The 26,377-nt window shown below is 42.2% G+C and overlaps 1 long non-coding RNA gene across 4 annotated transcripts in view; it reads left to right on the top strand.

Moving 5' to 3' along the window:
• LOC113259414 (uncharacterized) overlaps positions 1-26,377 on the top strand; it is a 210,091-nt gene that overhangs the window by 122,176 nt on the left and 61,538 nt on the right. For 3 of the 4 annotated variants that reach the window (XR_006410145.3, XR_008958967.1, XR_008958965.1), the window contains exon 5: positions 2,865-2,942. The exons of the other annotated variant lie outside the window; for it this stretch is intronic. This is a non-coding gene — a long non-coding RNA (uncharacterized LOC113259414). The remainder of the gene's footprint in view (positions 1-2,864; positions 2,943-26,377) is intronic. 4 annotated transcript variants of the gene reach the window in all.

Here is a 26,377-nt window from a genome sequence, read left to right on the forward strand (position 1 = left end):
AAGTAGAAGAAGAAGGGTGGGGTACAACCTCTGGTATGTCCATGTGACAGTCTGCGTGAGAACAGTGACTTTCAGGTTCTTGGAGAAAAAGGGAATTTTTTCATCTGGTTTGGGGTCAGGTAGCCGAGGGTATTCAATAACCTTTTTAGGAGAGGGGCTGTGAAGCTCCGTATTGTAAACTTCTGGGGGGCCAACTCACTTCTGCTGTCCTCCTACTGAGCTAAGGTGGGGCCTGGGCAAGCTGTTCACTGTTCATTCCTTTTAAAACAGAGTTCTAAGTTCCTTTCTTTCTTTCTTTTTTTTTTTTTAAGATTTTGTTTATTTATTTGACAGGGATAGAGACAGCCAGCGAGAGAGGGAACATAGGCAGGGGGAGTGGGAGAGGAAGAAACAGGCTCCTAGCAGAGGAGCCTGATGTGGGGCTCGATTCCATAACGCTGGAATCACGCCCTGAGCCGCGAAGGCTGACACTTAACCGCTGTGCCACCCAGGCGCCCCCAGAGTTCTAAGTTTCTAATACAGAAATCAGTGCAAAAGCAGGTCCATAAATGGACTTTTTATAGCCATCTTAGGAGAAATGTTGATGACATTTTCTGAATATTGAGATATGATTGGCAACAGGAAGCCAACTTGAATAATAATTCAGCCCAATTAAAGAAGGATGCATGAAAAGTAGTTTTAGCTTTCAGCGTAGGGAACTTCATGTTGGAGAGAGAGTCTGTTACGAACCAGTTCCTGATTTATATTTATATTTTAGAGGACACGATTGATTCTTTAAAAAAAAAAAGAAAAAGATTTTCTTCTTAAGTAATCTCCACACCCAGTGCAGGGCGTGAACTCACAACCCCAAGATGAGGAGTCACACACTCCACCAACTGAGCCAGACGGGGGCCTCAAGGACATGATTAATTCTTAAAATAATGAACAAAATAACAAAAGAAGCATAAAATAAACTGCGTGTGCTATATAAAAACTTGGGTTTTCTTCCCCAAACATGTATTTAGATAAAACACATAAATAGGTAAAAGCTTTAATCCCAATGAAGTTCTGGCAGTGGTGAAGTCATGCATCATAACTTGGTATGTGATGTTTTAAGTGATCTTATTATAAAAGGCCTTTGGAAGGACGCCTGGGTGGCTCAGGCAGTTAAGCATCTGACTTCGGCTCAGGTCATGATCCCAGGGTCCTGGGATTGAATCTAGCATCCCTTTCCTTGCTCGGTGGGGAGCCTGCTTCTCTCTCTCTCCCTCTGTCTGCCACTCCCCCTGCTTGTTTTCTCTCTCTGACAAATAAAATCTTAAAAAAAAAAAAAAAAGAAAGAAATAAATAAAAGGCCTTTGGAACGATATGTCAGGAAAGGAGCAGATCTACAGGAACAGAGGAAGCAGTAAATTCCTATGTGGATGTCACTCTGCCTCCAGAGAGCTGAAGTCGGCATTTGGGGAAGAGCCGGCAGGAACCTGGCTGATTCCATTTGCCACAGGGCTGCAGGGAGATGCAAGCTGACCCTGGAGGCTTCTAGTCTCAAGGAAGGCCATCAGGTCCTAACAGTTCCCTCAGAATGCTTTTGTTATGCAGTTTCTTCCTCTATCCCTTTATCCAGGTTGTCAATTTTATTCTCCCTAGACCCGAAGGATGATTTCAATGATTTCTTCACAATAATCTTTGGGTCCTGGTTCTGATCAGCAAACTGGATGTCTGTTTCATTTTTCAGATATTCCCTTGATTGGTTCCTGGTTCCCAGTCTCCATATTTTGCATTTTTTCCTAAAAGAACAGCATCTGCCATATCAATCCTATAATTGATCCAAGTCCTTTTATATTTGGTTAGTCTCCTGAAAGCAATGAGAGTGTCATTTGCTCTCTTAAAAAGTTGGTTTCTCTGGATGTCTGCCTGTACTCCAATGCAGCTAAAATCCTCAAATTTTCATGCCCACAAATGGGCACATCATCTGAACAAATAGGTACTCATTTATATGCATGCGTTATCCTTATTTGAAAATTCAGTGGCCAAAATACAATATTAACAAATTCTAATTTCCCTCCCAAAGTGGAGTATTTATAGATGTAAGAGTTGACAATTTCAGTCCTCTACATGTGCTTCTTTGTGATTCTGTTCAAAAGTGTATCCTGTTTGGGTGTAGGTTTTCCAAAAATAAGCCCTTATCATAAAAAAAAAATGTTAAACTAAGTCCATAAGAATATGTTTAATTAAGTGCAACTAACTGGCATGTTCACTGACTTCTGATACATAGAGGAGAGAGTAGGCTTTATTAATGGAAATTTATGTAGAATCAGAATTTCAGAATACGAAGACATTTTTGAGGGGCACCTAGGTGGCTCAGTTGGTTAAGCCTCTGACTTTTAGTTTTAGCTCCGGTCATGATCTCAGGGTTGTGAGATTGAGCCCTGCATTGGGCTCTGCACTCAGTAGGGAGTCTGCTTGGGATTCTCTCTCTCCCTTTCCTTCTGCCCCTCCCTCTGCTCGTCCTCTCTCTCTCTAAAAAATAAATAAATCTTTAAAAAAAAAAGAGAGAGACATTTTTGAGTATCTGGTTTTACATTCTTGTTCTTTGAAGAAATTTAGTGTCTTGTTATTTCTCAGTCTTTTGGCTGGGAGTGGAGAACAGACTTGTCCAAGTTTATAGAGTTATTAGTATCAGAGCTGAAATTAGATCAAGTTCTCCAGACTCTTTAGTCATCATGCTACTTCACCAGCTAAACATTTACATGGATTTATTTGGTAAACGTGTTATCGTTCTATATAAGCAGAGGGGTGGAGGTGGGAATGAGCACAGCTGACTGATGGATAGTGGGGTAAGGAGGCGAGTAACTGTATTTTTTTTTTTTCCATTCTTCTTACAGAGTCATTTTTGAACTCAAAGAGATCGCCTTGACTATGTTTGGAAAATTGGATGATGAAAGATCATGAGCACTATTGAGGTTTGTGTGAAAGTTATGTAGGTTCAAGTATCTCCTCAAATTGACGTCTTATTAGTTCTCTTGAAAAGTGGACTGGTGTTCAAGAGATTTTCTAATAATTCGTTTTCTGGTGCTGATGTAAGAGGAAGCAGAAGTGAACTTGCACTGAAAAAGCTGACGAAAAGGAAACACTTTTCTAACAAAGTAATCTTTTGCCTAATCAAAAAAATAGTTTTGGTAGGGAGGAAAATGGTTATCAAAAGATGTGTGAACCTCTAGGTGACACTCTACAATCTTCCAGCCACAGGTTTTTAAATGCAAATTTCAACATTCACTTTAAAGGCAATAGTTTTAAATGCACGATTTATGTATTTATTTATTTATTTTTAAAGGTTTATTTATTTGAGAGAGAGAGTGCGCATGTGTGCAAGGGGGGAGGGGGGAAGGTAGAGAGAGAGGGAGAAAGAGAATCGTCAAGCAGACTCCCCACTGAGCACAGAGCCCGGGTGGCGGGCCAGGGCTTGATCCCAGAACCCTGAGATCACGCCCTGAGCCAAAATCAAGAATCAAGAGTCAGCCACTCAATCGACTGAGCCACCTAGACGCCCCTAAATGCACAATTTAAATTTCACATACATGGAGACTTCTAACCATCCTGAATCTTCTCCTCCAGCACTGTCTTCCACACATTCTTAATCTTTCTTTAGCCCCCTCTTCAGTCCCGATGTATTGGAAGCTCACCAACCTCACAGGTCGTGTTCAGAGATAGCAGCTCTGAGAGGCAAAAATACCAGGCCTTCAACTTTGTCCAAGTTCAAGTGAACACGAGATCACATGAACAAGAGTGGACATGAGGTGTTTGCAGACGTAGTGTACAGGACAGGTCAGTGGAGCTTTCCAAGTAGTTCCTTTGGGTTGATTTTATGTCTATGAGCACATGGGTGTTTTTTTTTTTTTAAATAAACATAAAATAATAAAACCACGTTTCAGGGCATTAAGTAGATAAATTGAGGAAAAATTTTTAACCAAAAATAATTATGCCTCATTTAGATCTCATGAGCTATTGCTATTTGACAAAGCAGCTGCAGTTTTAAGTAATGGTCAAGTGGGAGCTATATGCACTTTCCATGCTAGGAGTTGATTATAAATACTGACCTATTGCTCTAAGTGACATATTAGTCAATCCTTCCTTTGATGGAAAAATACATACATAAAATCCTTTTAAAACCCCTATGGGGTATGTGGGGGGGGGGGTCTGGTGAGAGTTGGGGAGAGGGGTGCTGTGTGTATGTGCGTGTATTTAGGGGATGGGTGGGTAGGGGCATGGAGAGGCTTTCCTATAGGCAGTCTGTGTTGTAGTGACAACAATATTTTGAATACTCCTATGTTCAAATTCGTGAATCTCAAATAAATTCATGTTGTAACAGGGCTCTTAAAAAACATTTTAACATTATTTTAAGAGGCTGAGTTGATTTAAAAACTGTCGTGATGAGTACAGTTGTCAGAGATAATATAGAACACCTAGTTAAATTCCAATTTCAGCAAGTAATTTCTTAGCATAAATTTAATCCCGAAAACTGCATGGCATATATTTATACTAAAAATTTATCATTGTTTAGCTGAAATTCAGATTTAACTGGGTGTCCTGAATCTTTATTTGCTAAATCTGGTAAGCTAATAACTAAGTAAATATATGGATGTCATGTCTTCAAAATTATTTCATACAGTTTAGTTTGAATGTGCTCTTTCAACATAAAGGAGCTGTTTCGTCAACACTCGAGAAAGTTACTGTGTGCAGTTGTGTCAATACCAAAAAGGTCATGTGCCTGATTTTTGCCTCTTTCTTGTTTTATTTTATTAAACAATACCACTCCAAAGCCCTTGCAGTTATATGCATTCACTGTGAGGGAGAATGCCCCATTTCAGCTATTCCCTTATCCTTGAAGACAAAAGCTTTGAAAAATTAGGACCATGTTGGAGTCCTAGATACATACAGTATGCTCTCCAGCAAAATGCAATGTATTGTTTCAAGCTGATTTTCCCCCTTTTCCTTGGGAGAAAAGTACAGCATCTTAAACTAAAGCACACTTCAGCCGTCCCCCTGCGCTAGCTAGCTTGGTGCCAGCAGCCACAACACAGGGCTTTCATCTAGGCTTCAAAGTGTGGTGGAGGGAGTTGGGGGGAGGGGAGTCGGGAAGAAAGGGAGGGCAAGTTGAATGCAAAAAAGGAAACAAACAAACAAAAAAGAAAAATGGAATGGGGTGGGCAGAAGGAGAAGTCTCCTATCTTTGGATTATCACATCCCTGTGGCCTGGCCTGGCTTCAAGACGCAAAACCTTCACAGGTTTCCCCTGTGGCTTTTTTTTTTTTTTTTTTTTTTTGGTCATTCCTGCCACTTCCCATGCTGGGAAGATTCTTGTCATCCCTCACATATTTTATCCACAGAAAAGGCTGCCCTGCCCTGGGCTCGGTGATTGAGGCTGTGCCCCTGGTGTGCCACTCTATCACGGGTTCCCAAGGCTGTCTAGCCTGGGAAAAGCTGCATGGACACGTTCCAAAATCAGCATTACATGCATCATTGTTCTTACCCTCCCTGATTAGAGTGCACACAATGAAAACAACAGCAACAGCCTCGTTTTCTAGCCCTCCTCCCCACAAGGCAGTTCTTAGTCTGTTTTTCTTTCTCTGGGTCTTCCTACAAGTTAACCGCTTCAGTGCTGGGGGAGTCCTGGACCTCACAGCAACTGCCCTGCCAAGTTGCTTTATGCTTCTGGGAGGTCACTCATGGCTCTGGGGCAGCGCGGGGAGGCAGGCAGGCTTGCCCTTCTCCTGGAAATCTGGGCAAAGCAACTCACAGGGCGAAAACTCCAAAGCTGTGTGTGGTGCGGCTGGGTCAGCTGTGGGCAGGCGTTCCAGGACAGCTCCTCACAGCCCTGAGGTTGGTTAGGGACTCTGAGTTTCTCATCTGTAAAGTGGGGACAGATGGAAAGAGGTGGAGGTGGGGGTCCTGGTATTTTAACTCTTGAAGCCACAAAAACCTTTCCACGTAAAACCTGTTGGGTTTAGCTGTTGAATCTCAATTATCCATAGGAAACTCTTCTCAATGTTCTTTGGAACTTTTGGATAAAATCTGTATAAACATTTGCAAGCATGTGGGGATATTGGATGGGGAACAGCAATTTTTACTTTAAAAGCTATAGGGAAATTCAAGTCCTATTATAAATACTAAAATGAAAATTCTGTTACAAAGAAAAAAAAGACCTCCAATATGCAGCTTGTGACTTCTTTATTTAAAATAATGAAGGATGCATGGCATTCCAGTATAACTGAAGAATTAGGATGTTCCTCTGGATTATAGGGTCACATAATTGGTCTGACTTTTGTTAAGAGTGTGAGTGGATGAAGGGGCTATGTGAGGCTGTGTGAGCATGTGGGAGTCCATTCAATGCTATAACTCAAGCTGTTTATAGATTGCACACTGAACACCTCCACACACCCAGAGTCAGTGGAGAAGGACTTTAACTCAGATGTGGAGACTGACATTACTGGCTGTGTTTCTGGTATCTGACCTGAGACCAAGCATTACATATGTTTATGGTCTGGATGGGGGTTGGTCATGAACTTGCCTTCAGCCCAATCAGAAAGATGAAAGGCCGAGGTTTACTTTTGAGTCACTATTCTTGACTTTTTAGTACTTTTAGGACATAAAACAAGTAGAGAATGACCCTGAGCATTGTGAGTTCTTAGAATGCCATACTTCGTGGGTGCTATGCAAAAGTTTCCTCCTGGCTGAGACAGATGTCACTTTCCTGCTACTTAAATAAAGAGCCACAGGATTGCTATTAGAAAACTGTTGTCTTTTATTGACCTATAAAAGTGAAGAGGCTTCCTTCCTCTTCCTCCTCCCCCTCTCCTTCCACATGAGGCCAGATGCATGATGGCTGTAATTGACCTAATACTCTTTGCCAATTTCTGATACATGGCATCTTGGGGTCCATACATCACATCCATTTTCCAGAAGTTTAATTGTTGGTCAATTATTTGTCTCCCTGCAAATATCTACACAAGGTGTCCAGTGTCTCAAAAACAAGTAAGTAAACAAAAACTCCAAATCAAGACCTGAACTGTGTCAATTGCCCAAGACATGATTTTTCTTGCCAACCATAAAAAATCTCACAATGAGAATTGAGACAGAGAATTATAGGATGATGCTTGAGACAAGAGTAGACCTAGTTTGTCTAAGAGATGCTGAATTGGTTCTGGTTTTCAAGGCTCTAAGTGTCCTCTTTATAAGGAAAGCTTATTTCTTGGGACTCAGGATACAGCCAGGGAGGAGATGCGATACCATGTCATCTTCTAGGCTTTTTTTTCTACTCCCAAACACTCGGAATATAAATGTTTGTTGGGATGAAGTTAGACTATTTACATCATTACATTATATCACTAGCGTTTCCTTCCTGGAAATAGAGCGGCTTGCTGGCACTTGCACTAGTATCTCAAGTGCACGCTTCTTGAGTACCTATGCAAGCAGTCTTGGTGCACACATCTTCCTTCTCCATAGCCCCAGCTTATCCTGAATCATTCTTGATGTGGGAAACAAAGGCAGAAGAGAAATTACTAAATTTCCTTACTACTTACAGCCCATTGGCAAGTCCTTGAAACAGGCAGAGTGATATTCCTCTAGGAACTCAGCTGCCTCGAGGTTAATACTTTGCTAAGGGCAAAAGGCAATCATAGCTTAACATCATCCCAACCCCCCCAAATCCTGTAGGTCTACTTTAACATATAAAAATTCTTTTGGAAACTTCCTTTATCTCTACCCTCCAAGAATGTTGGCAATCATCCTCCAAGCATATGGCCCACCAATATCCATCTGAATGGTCTCATAACTGAGTTTTTACTCAACAGTAATAAATGACCTTTTCCCAACAGTAGCTAGCCCCCTCACGGTCCTGGAAACCTTGCTTCCAAAATACCTGGGAGACTTATGCTACCTCTACCCCCTCCCAACTTGAAAGTATATAATGGGCCACTCCTCATGACCCCTGTGCAGCTCTTTCCGCCCACGGGTCCTGTCCCCGTGCTTTAATAAAACCACCTTTTTGCACCAACGACGTCTCAAGAATTCTTTCTTGACTTCAAACCCCAGCATCTTTCCTACATCGGTTCTCACTGGAGAGGAGCTGTTAAAGCCACTAATGGAGTGGAATGCAAGCAAGAGCATAGGATTTGGGGCTGGAGATGTTATTATTTGATTTCGGCTCCATCACTTGGTAACTTTGGGACAATCAATCACATTTCTCACTGTTCCTACCTCTCAGAACTTATGTGAAGATTAAGTGAGATAGTGGATGAAAATGCTTTGTAAGGTGTACTTAAATTTTAGTCGCTAAGATTCTGTGAAAATGAGATTTACCATTGAACCAAATCGATTTCCAGGGCATAATGCTTAGAGAGTTTTATTATTTTTTTAAGTGTAGTTCTGCATTAGTCCACTTCTTTGAAGCTATTTCAGAGAGGGCTTTTCCACATACAGAGATGTACATACACAAAACATTTAAACTTGAACAAGAACTGCATTAGTTTCCTAGCACTGCTATACAAAGTACTACAAACAGGCAGCTTAAAGCAACAGGAATTTATTCTTTCATAATTGTTAAGGCTAAGGTCTGAAATCAAAGTGCTGGCAGGGTCATGTTCCCTCCGAGATTCTGGGTAGAATCTTCCTGGCTCATTCCTAACTTGCAGTGGTAGCCATCAGTCTTTGGCCTTTGTTGGCCTGCAGTCAAATAACTTCAATCTCGGTTTTCATGTTCACATGGCATTCTCCCTGCATCTCTATGTCTTCACACATCTACCTCCTACTTCTTGTAAGGACACCCATCATATTGGATTAGGCCCACTCTGATGACCTCATCTTGATTATATCTATAGGGACTCTATTTCTAAATAAGGTCACATTCATGGGTACTAGAGGTTAGGACTTAAACATGACTTTTTTGTGGATACAGTTCAACCCGTAATAGTATCCTATAAAACAAGCCAGTGTCTCACTGGCTAGGGACCTGGCTGCCAGCCTCAAATTTGCTATTAAGTAGCCAACTAACTTATAGGTAAAATGAGGGAGTTGGAATAGATCTCAGGATATTTTTCAGTTGTAATGTCCTATAATTCTATCATTTTGTATTCTTCCATTAACACCTCTTTCTGAGAACATAATCGTTCTCTTTACTCACCTACAAATCATGTACACCAAAACCTAAAAGTCTAGCTGCAGAAGGAATGGGTGAAACATTGCAATTTCTACGAGCCCAGCAAGCAGAATGGTTCCTTCCTCAGACTAGGCCCTCTCTTCCCCTTGTCTGGACTATTGCAATAGTCTCTCAGCTTCCTCGAGTCTCCTCCTTGAAGGGGCTGCTAGAGTGAGATTTTAGAAAACAAACCCGATCATGTCACACCCTGTATGACACTGTTTACCGGCTCCCCGGGAACGCTGCATGGGTAGCCATTCCAAGCTTGGCACCCAAGGCTCTATAAGCGGGAACTGCTGACCCAAACTCATCTGCTCAAGATTTACCCTCCATAAATGTAATCTATTCATTTGTCACATTTTCACACTTTAGCGGATGATGTTTCCTCTGTTAGGCCTTTTCTCCCTGCCTTATCTGCCTAGAGAATTTCTATTTATCCTACAAAGTCCAGTTCAAATAGCATCACCTTTGAGAAGCCATACCTGACTACCCTAGTCAGAAATAACCATTCTCTTTTCTGTATCACCATTTTGTTCGTATTTATTTCTAATTTTGCACCTATCATTGAATTATAACTTTGGGGGGTGTGTGTGTGTGTGTGTGTGTGTGTGTGTGTGTCCAGACTAGATGTTGCCTAAGGGTTGGGGTGATGTCCCTGTCTTTGAGTCATGGCCTGTACCTTCTTTATTTCCAGGTATCAAACACATAGTTTGTACTCAGAAACATTTTATTAAATTGAATTAAATAACCCGCTCTCGACAAGCACCTGAAACCAGCGGTCATGGTCAAATGGTTTTTTTATATGTGCTGTTGTTGAATTAATGAAACAGGAAGGCATGCTTTGGCACAGCTGTCTGGCATACCTGGGTTAAGTTCTAGTGCAAACAGCTGCGTTGCCGTAACTTGCTGTGAAACATCCACTTCGCACAGTGCCGTGTGCTGTGGGGCCCATGGAAGGCAGCCAGGCCCAGGGCTGGCAGTTACCTGAAAACACTTGGGTTAAGTTTCTATTGTCATGGCAGTTAGGCAGCCCCTTGTAATTATTCCCTTCAGCTGGCAGCCATGCCTCACAGAACATACTCTGCAAGGGCTGGGCTCCCAGACGAGTAGCTCTCGGTTACCAGCTTCAGTGTTTCACTGCTGAGAGCTGTCCCCAGGTTGCCAGGGGGCTGCCTTGCCGATAGCCTCAGCCCACGTCACAGGACTGCAATAGTCGTGGAGATCAACTGGGGGACGAGAACCCCAGCGGGGTTAGGGTCATGGGTGCACTCACTTCTATTCTCCTAGTACACTGGGCTTTCTGGAATGCTGCTGCGGAACTCTGGGAAGTGAAAGCCCAAGCTTCTGTAAAGAGTCAGGCGAAGCTGGGATAAGGGAAGAAATGGGTAAAGCCTTGGACACTGCTGAGGGTGACGGAGGACAAAGACACATACCTCAGGAAGGATGACAGGCCAGAATTGGAAATAGCAGGGGGACGGGTGCTGAGCCTCGACTGACTGAGGGTAGTCTTCTTGTTTGTTCTCCCTGTTGTTTGTAAACAGTGGATGGAAGCACATGATTATCCATCCTCTTTTTTTTGGTCAGTGTGAGCATCCAGACCTCTAGTCCAACCATAGTGCTTTCAGAGACCGCCAACTGGTCATTGATAAATGCTTCTGCCTGTATTTGTCTTTGTCTTGATTCTACGATGAGACCGAAGCTCTCTGAGAGCAGGATCCATATCTCATTCCTCTCTGCTATACCTAACAGAGTTTCCTACACCTGGTCACACACAAAAACTTCTGAGATTGGAGAACTTTGAGCACAAATATTGCAGGTTCAATCCCTCACAATCCAGGGAAACAGATCTCTTAAAGGGGGCAACTAACAATGATGATTTGGGAGGAGAATCCTGATTTGGTGGGTAAAAGAGAACCTATGGCTTTATCTTATTACTGCTGTTGGCAATAAAAGTACCATAAATATGCAACCTTTAGAAGCATAATGACCAGACTTTGGAAAACAAAAGTAAATCACAGTGCGTAAATGGATCGTTAGAGGTATGTTACCAGAGAACTCAGGATTTACTTTGTCTCACATGTTCCAACTTGGTAAATGCAGGAATTTGTTCAAAATTCTTATTATAAAGGCCTACTAAGTGTAAGGCACCCTGCTGGGCCTTATTATAAAGGATGAAGAGAATCAGCATACTTGAGAGCCCGTTTCTTAAAGTTTTCTATAAGGGAAGGTTATACTACAGGAAAGAATATCACCTCAACACAGGACGCAAGTCATTTTGAAAGGAGTGGCCCTCTATGTACTAATGGGTCCCCAACGATGTTTCTCTACTAACAAAGCTGACAAAGTACGACGAGCTCATGGTGCCTACAAATCATTTCCTTCCTGATGCAAAAGACCAGTGCCATCCGACTGCCCGTCACACACAGCAAATTGTCCTGGCACTCCATTGTAGTAAGAAGCCCGCCTACCACAAAGACCCCTGAGTCCATCCCATGAAATGTCAAAAATATTGTAAATATTAGTGATGGGCCAACGTCAGAAGTGTTAGAGCTTTAGTCTGGGAAAAGATCCAAGATTTTGTGAGCATATATAAACACTTTTGATCTTGAAAAATTGGTCTGTAAATCTTACAAGAACAGGTTTTTTCCAAGATTTACAGTATGGTTTTGGTTTGGTGCACCTTATGTGGTAATTTTTGGGCAAATTTTGCTATTTATTCCTTTTTACTTTTATCATTCTGACCAAAACAAAATGCACGAAGATATATGTGTTTTATAAGAAAATCAAGTTGATTCTCATTTCCCAGAAAAGTCATTTTATCTCTGAAAATAGGGTGAGAATGTACTCACAAATCCTTGTATTACTAAAATTACTTCAACATTTCCAATGAATGATATGCATATGTTATATTTAGGAAGAAAATAAATATACATTGAGTTTCTCATGATGAATATGAACAAATGTGAACTGAGAGTAAAACTAAAACAATACATTGTTAACACTCTGTATATTACACGGAATTCACACTTATTTGGACATATGAGTATAATATCTTCTGTAACACGCAAACACAATATGTGTGTATGAAGAGTCCATTTGATCTGATGCATCACTGAGATCACATTTTCTCAAGCTCCATTTTTATGTAAACCATGGAAATGTGGGTTTTTTAAAAAAAATTCTACTACAGTTCAGTTTCAAATCTAGTAAAGTCTAGGGGAGGGGAGGTATAGGGCAGAATTTCTCCAGTCGTGTTATCCGGGATGTAAACATGTATGATGTGAATAGTATTCTGTGGTAATACTTTCTGGAGCTGTCATCCCAGCACATTTTTTTTTACTATAAGATTTCTCAAAACCTTTAAAATGCAAATGTTCAGTTGGATTTTTCAAGCGGAATCTCTCCCGAGAGTGTAGGTGCTCATGAACCAAATTTGGGGCATTCTGGTGTAGAGGAAAATGTATTATAACTGAGGTAAAAAGAGTCAGATTAGTGTCCTGATTCTGCCATTTACTTGAAATGTGGTTTTAAGAAGACTGCCAAACTCTAAAACAAGTACGTTAGATTGGATGATCTTCAGTGTTTTTTGTTTTAGCATTTTTTTATGAGGTTTCCACTTCAGGCTATGTTTGTGTGTGTGTGTGTGTGTGTGTGTGTGTGTGTGTGTGTGTGTGTGTGTTTTAACCTCCCTGGAAGCCTAGCAGAATGCCTTATGTTTTGTTGGCCTTTATAAATGTCTATTAAATTGAACATAGCCTTTTAAGCTTTATGAATCATTAATGTAGCCATTTTTTTTTTTATTGGCTGTGTTACTTTGAGCAAATCATTTCTTCTCTCTGAACCTGTTTCCCTACTTATAAAATTTAGGTATTTGACCATTGGATTTCACATCTTTTTTACTATTAGCAATATTTTTCATATTCCTGGTAGCACATGGATCTTTCTTCAAATGAAATCTGACACAGAAGTCCAGTGTGTAAACCAGATAGAAGTGGAGCCGCTCAGTTGAGCGCAGGGCTAGCCCCACCCTCCCCCATCTCAGCCTAGCCTTGACTTTTTTTCTTGCCCCTGTCCTCAGGTGTGTTTGAGGAACCCCTGGCTTCTGAGTAATGCTGATATAGATAATCACTGAAGCTTCTTTTAGGTCAGACATCTTAGATTTTGCTAGAAAATTGTAGAATTCCTATTGCTGAGATTATTAAGCTTTGGGGAAAATAAAATGTAATCAAGCCCCTGTCTACCTGGAAAAAAATTGACCCTTTTCATGAACCACCGTCTGAAACAAATGCCACAAAAATCAAACATTTACAAAAACTACAAAGACAGATCCAATTTTGGCTTTAGCAACATATTTGAAAGTAAATAAGGTTTTTATTTCATAGGTATACATGATAATAGCCTATAAGAAATCTCTATTTATCCTTGGAATGATCTTTATGGTCAAAAGTGAAATAATTGTACTTCATCATGGCTTAATAGTCTCTCATCTCTGTAATTCATATAACTAAGACTAGAAACATACAAATATTTCACATAGATTTATGAAGTCAAAAGTAGAAATTGATTTATTAATTATCAATACATGCAAGAATAGCTACAAATGTAGCTTAGCATTTCAATTAATATCCATTGAAATGCTAGTGAAAAAATATATCTGGGGACAAATAGCTGCTAGAAATCACCAGGAAATATTTCAGTGACATGTTTACAAGATACCTTAGGGTTTCTACCTGATGCATATATTTTTTTAAAAGATAAACAAGACTAAACTCTGTCTTAAGAAGGCAAGCTCTTGAGGACTCAAGGATGAGGGTCCCTGATACTGCAATAGTGTGCTGCCCAGCAGGAAGCCAAGAGCCCCTCCCTTTCTCTTCTTTGCACTTAGGAGCTGTGGGGATTGTGTGTTTATAGTCTCTGCCTTCTTCCCTCTAGACAGAGCAGAATGAGGCGGGGTTGGTTGTGTGATTGAAGCAATCATCAAGCCCAGCTTTCTCATCTGCAAATGATGTTTGGAGCAAACATCTGCAAATTTGTTAGGAGCTTGTTGACTTAAAAATAGGTGGCATAGCGTTTTGCAGACAATGTTACTTCCATGCGAAAATTCGCACCAACTACATTTGGGGACTGGGCTACAACAATCACTATTACTGGTCACTGTGTTATCCTGGGGAAATATTTATTCCGCAGGTTATGATTCAGAGATCATGTTTAAAGTGAAAGTCTGGACTAAGGGAACAGAGGAAGCACAAAGTATGTAGATGCCTCTGAACTGAGCGGCAGGCAAAAACAAAACCAGCTTTGGTTTGAGATTAAGCGGGAAAGGCAAAATGGTCTAACTCAAAAAGAAAACCAGACCATGCACTTGTAAATTTTAACCTACGTGTTCAAAAAAAATCTGGAAATTATTTTTGTGATAAAGAGACAACATGTATGGTGATTCGTTGAGCCCAATAAGGGGAATTTAGAATACAAGAGGATGAATCCTTAGCCACTATGTCTTACTCAATGATGGGAAGTTGGGCTCATTTCTGGGCTTCACAACGTGAGAGAAACAGAGAACTTGGAGGGTCTTCAAAGGTGATTAAAAGGATGGAAAATAAGTCTTTGGAAGAAAGGATTAAAGAAATGGGCATGAATTTAAAGGAAAATAAAAGAAGAAGCCCTTTGAACATGCACATATTTAAACAATTTTAAAGAATTCTCTTCAGTTTCTAGCTCCAGATTATTTTATGGAGAATTTCCTCTCAATAGAAGATCACTAATATGTTATAACATTTCCATAACTAAAATAAGAGTAACTAAACACAGCAAATGCATTCAAGTAAGTTCCAGCAGTACCAACCGTGGTTTTATATTTTTTATTTGTGTAGAACATGGAATTGGTAACCTTCTGGTTGATGAGAAAGTATGTTTATACCATGTTGTGAACTTGATGGTTGGGTCTGCTGTTCTATATTGATGGTGCATTCACATATTGTATCAGGGTAACTTCCCTACGTGTCCATATCCATCTACAACAGACCAATAGAAGAAAGAATGCAGAAATTTAGTTTAAAAAATGAACATAAAAACATATTAGAAACAACCCAGCTCTAAGGACTGGCTAGATGAGGCAGGCATCCGATAGGACCAAAACTAGTTTTCTATGGATTTATGCAATACAACAATGGGCTGCTCTATATGGATGTGGGTCTTCCATATATGGATATGTGAATCTTGGTTTTTGGTCCTTGGCTTTAAGTGAGGTGCTTAAAATTTTCTGAACCTTAGAATTATCATCTGTAGAGGAAGGATCACAATATAAATCCATAAAGTTATTCCTGGTGAGAGAAAACTTTTCATAGGATTATTGTAAGGGTTAAATGAGATAATTTATATCAAGTAATTCAACAATGCCTAGCATGCAGTAAGCACATAATAAATGTCAGGGATGATGATGATGATGACAAAGAATCTAACACAGTGCCCAGCATATAGTGGGAACTCAAAAGCATTAGTTAAATCTGAATCTAATAGAACAGATTAAAAAGAAGTGGTGGAATTCTTCAACATAGGTATAGATATGTAAGTATTAAGGGAAATACATTAGAAATATGCAAAATCTTGAAGGGAACTTTTAGAATAACTTATTCATCAAATTGCCAAATCCAGATGTACATTGCAAAATGGCTAAAGATAATGATAAAACGAATAAAAGAAAAACTGACACGTAGTACATATTAAAATTGAATGCTCATTACTCCAAGATGTAGTAACTGAAGATAAATTTATAAATATGTCCAAGGAGGGCTCAGCAAGTCACAGGCTCATGACAGGCTAACCCAGGAGCCACCCTGTCCTGCTGGAGGGGGCTATCACAGAGAATAACCGTGTCGTTGTAGTCTGGCCCTTGAACGCTGGATGGAGGACTCGGACTCCATTTGGTTTTGGTCATATAGGCTGGCAGTTCTTGGTCATGGCTGTGATAGATCACCATCGGCCATCAGTCCTTGAGGATAGCAGACCGAAACTTCCAGGGCAGGTTTCATAAGAACTCCTGACCTGTAGACTATTGAGCGGACACTTTCCAAATACAAAAGGGTGGGCAGCCTGCCCCTCTGTCCAGTTTGATAGAAGTTCACCCTCAGAATGTAAGTGTATGACGTTGACCGAAAGAGGAATAAGGGAAGTATAAAAAGCCTTTCTCAAGGAAGAGGAATTCAAGCTTAAACACACGGAAGCATGACAACCAGAGCACATAGGAGATGACGCCAGCAATCTCCCCAGTCCCGATTTGTGATTCGAGTAGATCACTTCCTCACAGATCCACCTTATGCATCAGATCAAACACTTATCTTATAGTAGAAGAAATATAAAAGAAGGTTGGGACTGTGAATGGCGACCTTTCTGCGCCTCACTTCGCTAACATTTGAGAGAAGGCAAGCCGAGACGACCAAAGCGGTCAGCGGTGCAAAACGTCAGCGAGAGCATTGGCGCCTCTAACCCCAAGCCCAGAACTGGAGACAACCGACACGCGAGAATTGTTTCTGAAGCCAGGGGGGAAAGAGAGCAAATAGTAGCCGGTGCCTGCGGGCTTCCGGTGTGTGGCAGAGCTGCTCGGGCCACACGTGGGCATGAGGCGCCACCTGCGCACAGCGCTCGCGGTGCTACGTTGCTACGCCTCCCACTGCCGCCGCCGGAGTGCAGAGCCCCGCGCCAGGGCGCCAGGACAAACACAGATAACTGAGAGCACGCCCGTCAATCACTTGCATTGCGGCTGGCTTGCAAGTCTTGTCTAGGTCGTATTATGACTCCTTTATTAGTGTTGAAGGTCACCGGCAGACAGGCAAGTGCATCCTATATCAGGAAGTGTCGTGCGCCTCGGGAGTGAGATATTCGGCTTCAGTAGGCGCTGTGGCTGAGACTCGGAAATCCAGGGAAATGAGTTAAGCTCACTCAGACTCCAGGCGCCGCGCTGCCTCACAGCAGATAGAATGAAGTAGAATAATAGAAGCTTTCCTGCCATTCTCCACATTAGGCTGAATTCCGGTCAGCCCTTCCAGTGGAGTTTCTGAAGGCTGTTTTCTATTCAGCCCCCACACTGCCGGCTGTAACTCATGGGAAGGGGCTCTAGAAAGGTTGGCCCCAAGTGCAGGCTGGATGGTGCCAGGGGAGCCCTCCTGCAGGAAGACAGATTAAGGGGCATGTGTACCCATTTGGTGGGTGAGTGCAAAATTTAGTGCCCACATTGGGCTCCCAGAGAAATGACTGCCTGGCTGATTTAGATCTGGCGACCACATGTAAACATGAATGCTCCCATTTCCACACGCTCCCTTGCACAGTGACTAACCACATCTGCTGAACTCCAGTGCAGAAGGGAAAAAAGGCAGCAATGGTCCTCTCCTCCACCCACTGGCAAGCCTATGTCCCTGTAAGATAAGCTCTCAGCTTGTCTGGTTTGAGCTAGGCTCATTCTTCTCATAATTGATTCTTATTCAAAGTCCTAAAAATTCAGATGACCTCACTGCAATATGAATCAGTAGCCTGAAAACTTTTCCTTTATGGTATGATAGTAAAACACAGTTGTTTAGGGAGGTGGAAAAGCTAGCAAAAGTCAGCTCAAAAAGAAGCAGCTTTCTATTCCTATTAACTGATAAAAGTAAATACTGCAAGGGCGAAGTTGCTGGTAATGGATTACCACCCTCTCACTTCTAGGAATCCCACATTCACATTAAGAGGTAAAAGCACCCGTAAAATTTTCAACATGCAGAGGGTTGTAATGATATGCTGTGATATCTGGAATACCAGACTTTATGTAAATGTTCATGCCTTCAGTGTTTGATGTTGCAAAAGAAAAAGGATTTTAAGATTAGGAGACTTTTTTTTTTTTTTTTTTTTTGAGAAGGAGTGTGTGTGTGCGGGTGCAGGAGAGGCAGAGGGAGAGGAGGAGAGAACCTTAAGTAGGCTCCACACCTAGCATGGAGCCTGAGGCCGGACTCGATCTCACAACCCTGAGATCACTACCTGAGCCAGAATCAGGAGTCAGACACCTAAACGCATGAGCCACCCAGGTACCCTGTAGGAGGCCATTTTCAAGAGAAAGCAAGAAGCATTTGTGACTGTGCAGGCAGCCCTTTACCTCTCCCCTGCTTTGTCCCAATGTGCATACACATAAAGCTGGTTCACAGGACACAGTGGAGAAGGCCTCTGAGCTGCTAGCCTTCAGTAGGCAGGGAATGCATGTGTAGCTCTGGCAAGGATAGGCTTGCTTCTTGCAGAGAAAGCCTCAGGGCCCAGCAGAGTGCCCAACACAACGTAGGTGGTCCATAAGTGTTTCTGAGTGACTGATGAATGGAGAAGCCAACTAAGGCCATGACCACATGTCACTACATATTTAAAAAAAGAACAAACACAGAAATAACATACACGTTACTGTATGGACATTTATGGATAGTTGACATTTTAAAGATTACGTGATTCTTTTTTAAAGGAGGGGGCAGAAGGAGAGGGGATGAGAATCTCAAGCAGGCTCCACGCCCAGCATGGAGCCTGACTCAGGGCTTGATCTTACAACCCAGAGATCACGACCTTGAGATCACGACCTGAGCTGAAATCAAGAGCCAGTCACTTAATCGACTGAGCCACCCAGGTGCCCCTCAAGATTACATGATTTTAAAGACCATTTCCAGTGCTAAAATGCTGCACTATTTTTTGAAACAATAGACTGAGTTTTCTTATCATGAGAGATATTTAAACTCTAGTATTTAAGATTCTGTGGGAAAAAAAATTCTGTGGTCGTCTTTGAAAAACTTAGAGAAACGCCAAGCCTTGAGAAGATGGTAGAAAGTGTTCTATTGGTAGAATTTGGAAGTGCATGAGCAATGGAGCATGTCACTTTCCTGATAGAGCAGGCCTTTATTGAGTTAAGAGCTTGTTTTGAAGGAATCGTAAAGAGACTGCACGCATGGTGGAGAAGCTTTGTCTTGGGGCTCGTTTATGGCTGTGTGCGCCACGGGCATGGGAGTGTTGTGTCATGTGTGTGAGTGCTAGATGAAAGAGGTTTCAGAACACTGTTCCCAGCGCCTAGGGACATCCGCTGCACACACAGACCCCAAGCCAGGGGACAGCACGAGCGCGTGGCCTTGCCTCCTGAGTAGCCAGGCCCCGAGGAGCACACACAGCCCCCAGCAACCTGCCACCCAGGGCCTTACACATTATCACGCTCCAAAATTGTGACTACAGAGGGCTGAAGGCTTTGACCTTTGGTTAAGTACTCATTTCTGATTATTTGAAACTATGTCAGGTAAATAAAGTATAACCTCTTGATTATGACCAGTGCTGTGGAGGGGCTGATGGGCAGGCAGGGGGGGAATCTTCATAATGACCTAAAAACCCAGAAGGCATTCTGGACATCAAACATCAATTACAACGTACCACTTTGATGAGTTAAGAGTAAAAGAATCAGAACCAGATGGATTAAATTCCCCTTGAAATATACACAGGATTAAAAATTAAGAGAAGTAGTGCTAGACACAATGGGTTGTTTCAAATGCTAGTCAGAGCATTGGCAATGAATAAACAAAATTCACTAGAGACGTTTGACAGTTCAGTGAGTGTGCACCCATGTCTAGATTCTGAATTCTAATTTGGCAACATGAATAGTAGGAGAGAGTGTTGTGTGTATGAATATAAAAACATTTACTGGAATCCCTAAAGCGGGCCAAAGAAAAAAATTATTTCAACATTTTATTTGCTTGCTTAGGTAAGTAAGATAACATGAAATGCCATAAAACATGTTTATTAAGTTACAAGTGGGTAGAAATGAACAGTTGCATATGTGTGCATACAGGCTGGCCCAGGCACTTAATTAAAGACACTTGATCATGTTTGACAGTTCTTAATAGGTACTTAAAATGCACACACACACGCAAAGGCATCCACATGTCCGTGTGATGCATCCTGACCCTGACGTGTTGATCAGCCCTTCAGAGAGTTGCTTTTCTTAGTGATTACTCACTGACACATGACCCTCCACACAGGCTGCTTGTCCCGCTTGTGACAGCAAACAGGGCTGAGCTGCAGGCCCTTCTCAAGCAGAGGCCAAGCATCTCACTGCCCCCTGGATTCCATGCACAGGCTGCCAAGTAAACAACAAGGGGTTCCAATTTTATGCCTAGTAGCCTCGGTGGTGTTCCTGCAACAGGGTTCGTTCCGTTTATTTACTCACAGTTCCGCAAAGCTCCCTTGGGAATGTTTGAGAGGAAAGTTTTGTGACAGTCTGTGAAAGAGATAAGTAATTCTTGTCTTATTAGCCCAATGCAGAAAATACCAGTTTACCCACCAATATGACACTAAAAGCACAGGCAACAAAAGAAAAAATAGACAAATCAGACTACATCAAAGTGGAAACCTCTGAGGATCAAAGGGCACAATCCACAGAGTGAAAATGCAACCCATATATTGGGAGAAAGTATGTGCAAATCATAGGTCTGATAAGACATTAAAATTTAGAATATATAAAGAATTCCTATAAGTAAACAACAACAACCACAACAAAAACCCCAATCTGATTAAAAATGGACAAAGGACTTGAATAGACATTTCTCCAAAGAAGACATCCAGATGGCCAACAAGACACATGAAAAGATGCTCAACATCACTCATCATTAAGGAAATGCAAATCAAAACCACAATGAAATACCATCTTATGCCATTAAGATGGCTACAATCAACAAAACCAGAAAATAACAAGTTTTGGTGAGGCTTACTGAGCCCTTACTGTGTCCCAGGGGCTATGCTAGGAATTTTATAAATAACATGCCATGTGATATAGTAACACAGTACGAGAGACTTGGTTTCTCCCTTTTACAATGGAGGAGGATGGAAGCTGGCGAGCTTAAGTGACACAGCTAGTAAGTTTTGGAGTCAGTGGACCAGTGATCTGACTCCAAGAATAAACTCTCAGCCTATGTGCTCTACTGTTTCTAAATTATGTTCTGCGATCATTGACAGGACTTCAAATGGGTTCAGAAAGCAGATCATCAGTTATCTAAGTCTGTATAACCAAAACTGTAATTATCCTAAGTAAGCAAAGAGTTTTCAAAGGAAATAAAAAGACATCTTACACATTTGAAGTAGAGGAAGCACAGAATTGGAAGGGACCTTAGAAGTCACCGAATTTACTCTTCACTGCAAGAGACTCAGACGAATATTTGCCAAGCCTCTGCATGAAGACGCTCAGCGCTGAGGCACCCACTGGTATGTGTGGAAGCTGACGCTATGATCAGACAGTGGGACTGTTGGAAAGTTCTTGTTCCTTCTCAAGCCTACTTTCCAGTGCCTGCCTTCCACTTTTTCTGGCTCTGCTAGAGCCACACAGAATACTATAACCTCTGCGCCACGAGGTGATCCCCCACTGATCGCGTACACTTTGGTCTCCCCATCTGATTCAAATGCAAATTATCCTGGCAGTGTAGTACAGAGGAAAGAACCTAGATTTTACAGTCAGAATGTCTGTGCCAATTCTGGCTCAATCACTCATTACTTATGGGATCCTAAGGAGAGGTTACCTATCATCTCTGAAGCTCAGTTTCCGCATCTTCGTAAAGATTTGTTGGACAGCTTGGTGGTCAGGATGAGATGCTAGATATCGAAGCTGGCAGGTAGGAAGCACGCAATAGAAATTAGCAATGATTCCAAGTTCATCTTTTGTCTGGAAAAGGGGCCAAGTGTTTTGCTAACCTGGGTTATTCTCAGACTGTTAGTTGAACTAGAGCCTTCTCTAATCCATAGTACATGGGCAAGTGACCTGTTGTGTGGTTAACTGGTACAAAAATAGCAACTTTTCAAGAGAGATGTTAATAGTTTGCTATTGTTGGTGTGGTTGTGGTGGTGGTGGTGGTGGTGTGTGTGTGTGTGTATGTGGTTTCTCCAGCTATATCTAACTAATTTATTTATGCACATCAATACTGGTCAAGCGTCCAAATAAATTTGGATCCTGGGATACTAAGGTCTGAGATCGGGTTCAAGGTCCCTGATAATCTGAAATCTCTCCTTAGAGGGTGTCAGGGAATGTCTGCCCTCGGTATAGTTCTACATAGGTTAGGGGAGTGGTAGTGTGGTCACAAGGTCAGTCTTATAGAGCACAGCTTTCTTCCCACAAATGTCTTCCCTTCCCTTTAGCTCAGTGTGGATTCCCCAGTCCACCTCAAGTCGAGAATGCTATTGGGGTGGAAACAGCTAACTGTCCTTCCAAACTCTGCTGTTGTCTTAATAGTAACAGAGCTACAGCTGGCATGTGAGCACCCTGTCAGGACTGCATTCTTCAGCACCCTCTGTAGCAAAGGTTGGGTATGTACCTCAGCTCTTGCCAATGAAAGGTGGACCAAAGGGAAGTGTACAGTTTCTGCTTCACTTGCTTAAGAGGAACTCCCTGACCTTGAACTTAACTTTCTGCCCCTTTCTCCAGGAATTGTGACCTTGAATACCTCATTTGCAAGATAGCAGGGCTACCATCAGCCTGGGTTCCTGAGTGGCCACAAGGATTAGAGTTGCCTGCTGGCATGAAATTCTGACCTTGGAGTTCTTACATAAGAGAGGAATACACTTCTTTGCTCTTTGAGCCACATGATTGTTAGGTCTCTTCTTCTTCTTTTCCTTTTAGTTTTAGTTCTTTTATATGGTGTGGTTGTCATACAATGTTATATTAGTTTCTGGAGTGCAACATAGTGATTCAACATCTCCATACCTTATGCTACATTCATGTTAGTTCTCTTCTTAAAGCCACTTACTGATCCACTTGTTTTATCTAATAACTTACTGCTTATTGGAGACACTGTTCCGGAGAGAAGAACAGAGAAAAATATTAACTCTATGGTCCTTCGTCCTTGGAATAACACACAGTGGGGACCATTGGAATTTTCAATGAATTCCTTCCCTGGGCAGTACCAACCCACACCCAATTTCCAGATCTGGTAAGATTAAACTAGCACGCTGAAGGGGCAGAGCAGCTAGTTATTTTCTTTGTTCCATCCTTCTTGTAGCCCCACAAAAACTACCTACCCCATAGAGTTGCTTGCTTGAGTTTCCAGATATTTCCTGTATACTTTACCATGAGAAACTGTGTTTCACCCAACCATGAAACCTTCTTGCTCCTACTACTTCAAGCGTAAGCATGGACTATTTTGGAATGGGAACTATCAGTTTGGGGGCAAAGCCCTATTTCTCTGGTCTGTGCTCTGGATCTGGCAGCTTCTGTAGGCTTTCCCAAAGAGCCACAACTGTGAGCCTCGGCACGTTGTCTTATCTCAACTGTGCTCTGTGCACAGGATATCCTGTGTGAGGCTGGCAGGGGGACAGGGGGAATAAAGAAATCACATTAGTCAGAACAAGCTGGTCAATTTCCCTAAGTAAGGAGTTTGTCTAACATCCAGTGGTTTCCTCCAAAAAAAAAATAGTGTACTTTCTTAACTTACTGATAAGATTGTGCATAGAATCACTGTCTGCAGATCCTCGGCTGCTTTTCAGCTTTAACCTTCTTAACGACCACTTTTTAGCTTTTCTAGACATGTACAAAGGGCAAATCTCAATGTTTACAATCCGTAAAGTCATAGGACAGCATATAAGATTATTGTAATATATTGTAATCATTATTAAATGATAGAAATCTATTAAACTCAATGTGTCTTAAACTAAACTTCTGATCTCTCCAGTCCGACTTCTGCTACCCACTGCTACCTCATCTCAGGTGATGATAGCTCCGTCTCCACAGTTGCTCAGGTTAACAGACCCTGTCATCCTTGACTCCTTGTATGCTCATCTCACAACCAATCCATCAGAAATCTTGCGGGCTCTACTTTCAGTATCTTTCTAGAATCTGATTCCTTTGTACCACCTCCACTGTTATCACTCTGGTGGAGCTGCCAGCATCTCTTGCTTGGATTAAGTGGCCTCCTAACTCCTCTTGCTGCTTCCTCCACCCACCTTCCAACACACACACACACACACACACACACACACACACACACACACACAGTCTATTCTCAATAGGGCAACCAGAGAGATCCATTGAAAATGGAAGTTAGGTCACTGCACACATATTTCAAAACCTTTAGATGACTCTCCACTTTGCTTTGAAGAAAATTCCAAGTCCATACAAGGGCCAAAAAAGCGGTTGTTACCTTTCTGACCTTGTTGCCTACTCCTGTCCCCCTCTTAGTCAGATCCCATGCTGGCGGCTTCCTTGTTGCTTCCAGATCACATTAGGCATACTCTTGTCATAGGGCATTTGCTCTAGCTCATTCTTAACACTCTGTCCTGGATGTCTGCTTGGAAACTCTCTCCCCTTCCTTAGGACTTGGCTCAAGCTTCTCCTCCTTCATAAGATCCACTCCGATGACCCTATTTGTGCTACCACTTCCTTCTCCACCCGCTAACCCTATTTAATTGTTCGATATCACTTACTGCCTTCTGACATATGAGGTAATTTACTTATGGTGTTTATTGTCCCTCCCACTCACCACCTACAGTTATATTTGTTTACTGGAAGAATGAATGAATGCAACATACACATGACGAGGCTGATTCTTGCGTGACTCTGAAGTGCATGGAAGTCATCAACTTCTCCAGAGACTGAGGCTGTGGAAATTATTTTTGTTCCTAAACAGCAAGGATGTGGTAGCAGGAAAGTGTTGGACGCAGAGGACAAGACTTTCCTGAAAGTGAACCAAAAAGTATAGAAAGGAATCTTGAGATGACAGCCCTGGTAAACTCTCCCATGTAACGTTTTGGGATGATTGACCCGGAAGGTAGAAAACACTGTTTTTGGAGTTAGGACTTATCCTTGTTGTTAATGAGAATCTTAGTGACTGAGAAAAGCAGGGTGGATCGAGTTCCCTGCCTCCTGCACAAGTATTTCCTGGTCTGGTTTCAGGTGTCTCGTTGCTTAGGTGGGTTTGCCATTGTGGGATTAAAGGGCCTTGGGATTCAGAGCCCGGACTGTCACAGCAGTGCTGACGCACGTGCAGTATCTTGGATCTCTATTCTGTTCCTCAATCACGTTCATCTTTGGGCTGAAGCAGCAAACTTGGTCAGTGGAACCAGATAGCTGAACCTGAGCAGCCTGGGGTGTTTGCTGTCTGTCGGCTTCCCTGATCCCGGGCCTACCCCGCCTCTGGTGGCATTAAAGTGAGGGCTGAAAGGCAGCAAACACAGAACAGCGATGGCTGGGAGAAGGCGAATAAATGGGAAGAACAGACGGGCTGCAACCAAAAGAGAAGAAAACAGGCTGAACACAGTGTCGGTAGTTTGCTGTGTGCCCCTGACTCGGTGGCACATTCGTGCATTATGTTCCCTGGTGACATGAGGAACACGCTATTTACTTTTCTCCATGAAATATGGAAAAAGCTCCTTCATCGTTCAAATTTGAAATCATTGCCAATAGAGGAGGAATATACTTTGCCAAAATTTGCAAGCACGAGTTCCTTTAAAATGTAAAGATTAAAAGGCTCTCGAATGACCCTCTGACCACTAACACGCTTTCCAAGACATTCCACATTAGACTTCCAACGAAAAGGACATGTAGTGTTTTACATGCCCAAACCCAGGCGCTCCACACCACCTCTCTCAAGCTGGTTTCAGTCACCAGGAAATTTATGAACAGCAAATTAGCTTTGCTCAGCTGCGTTCTGAATATACACACTACAGGAGGAGTAGTAATTGTGAGGAGCAATGCATGGACAGAAGGTTAAAAAACCAAACCAAACCCTTTTTCTCCAAAAAAGGAAGAATCTGTATGAAAGAGACTTTTCAGATCTTGGGAGTGTCCAGTGTAGTTCCCAGCAGCCTGTTGAAAGGCCCTGTGTTGTCCAAACAGCCTCCCGTAGGGTAATCGCAGGAGCAGCCCGTTTAAAAGGAACAGTGGAAAGGTGCAAAAGTCATTAACAGGGAGAAATAGGAAGCAATCAGCAACACTTTAAACAAATTATTGCCATGAAATTACACTCTCAGCTTGAGATAAGTGTCCTGGATCTGTTAAAGCTATATACACCTCACTGGCTTAAATGAGATGAGGAAAGTTTTCCTCTCTGGTTATTTATGAAGTGTGAGCCCACGACGGACTGCGATGCCTGAGTCAGGGGGGCTGGCTGCCTGCTTCTTCCCAGGCTTCTTGGAAAGACCTCGTACCTGCCCTGGAGCTGGGGCAGAGGGGCTTCGCAAATACATGCC

The sequence above is a fragment of the Ursus arctos genome, unplaced genomic scaffold, assembly GCF_023065955.2.
Source record: "Ursus arctos isolate Adak ecotype North America unplaced genomic scaffold, UrsArc2.0 scaffold_13, whole genome shotgun sequence".
NCBI classification, from domain to species: Eukaryota; Metazoa; Chordata; class Mammalia; order Carnivora; family Ursidae; genus Ursus; species Ursus arctos.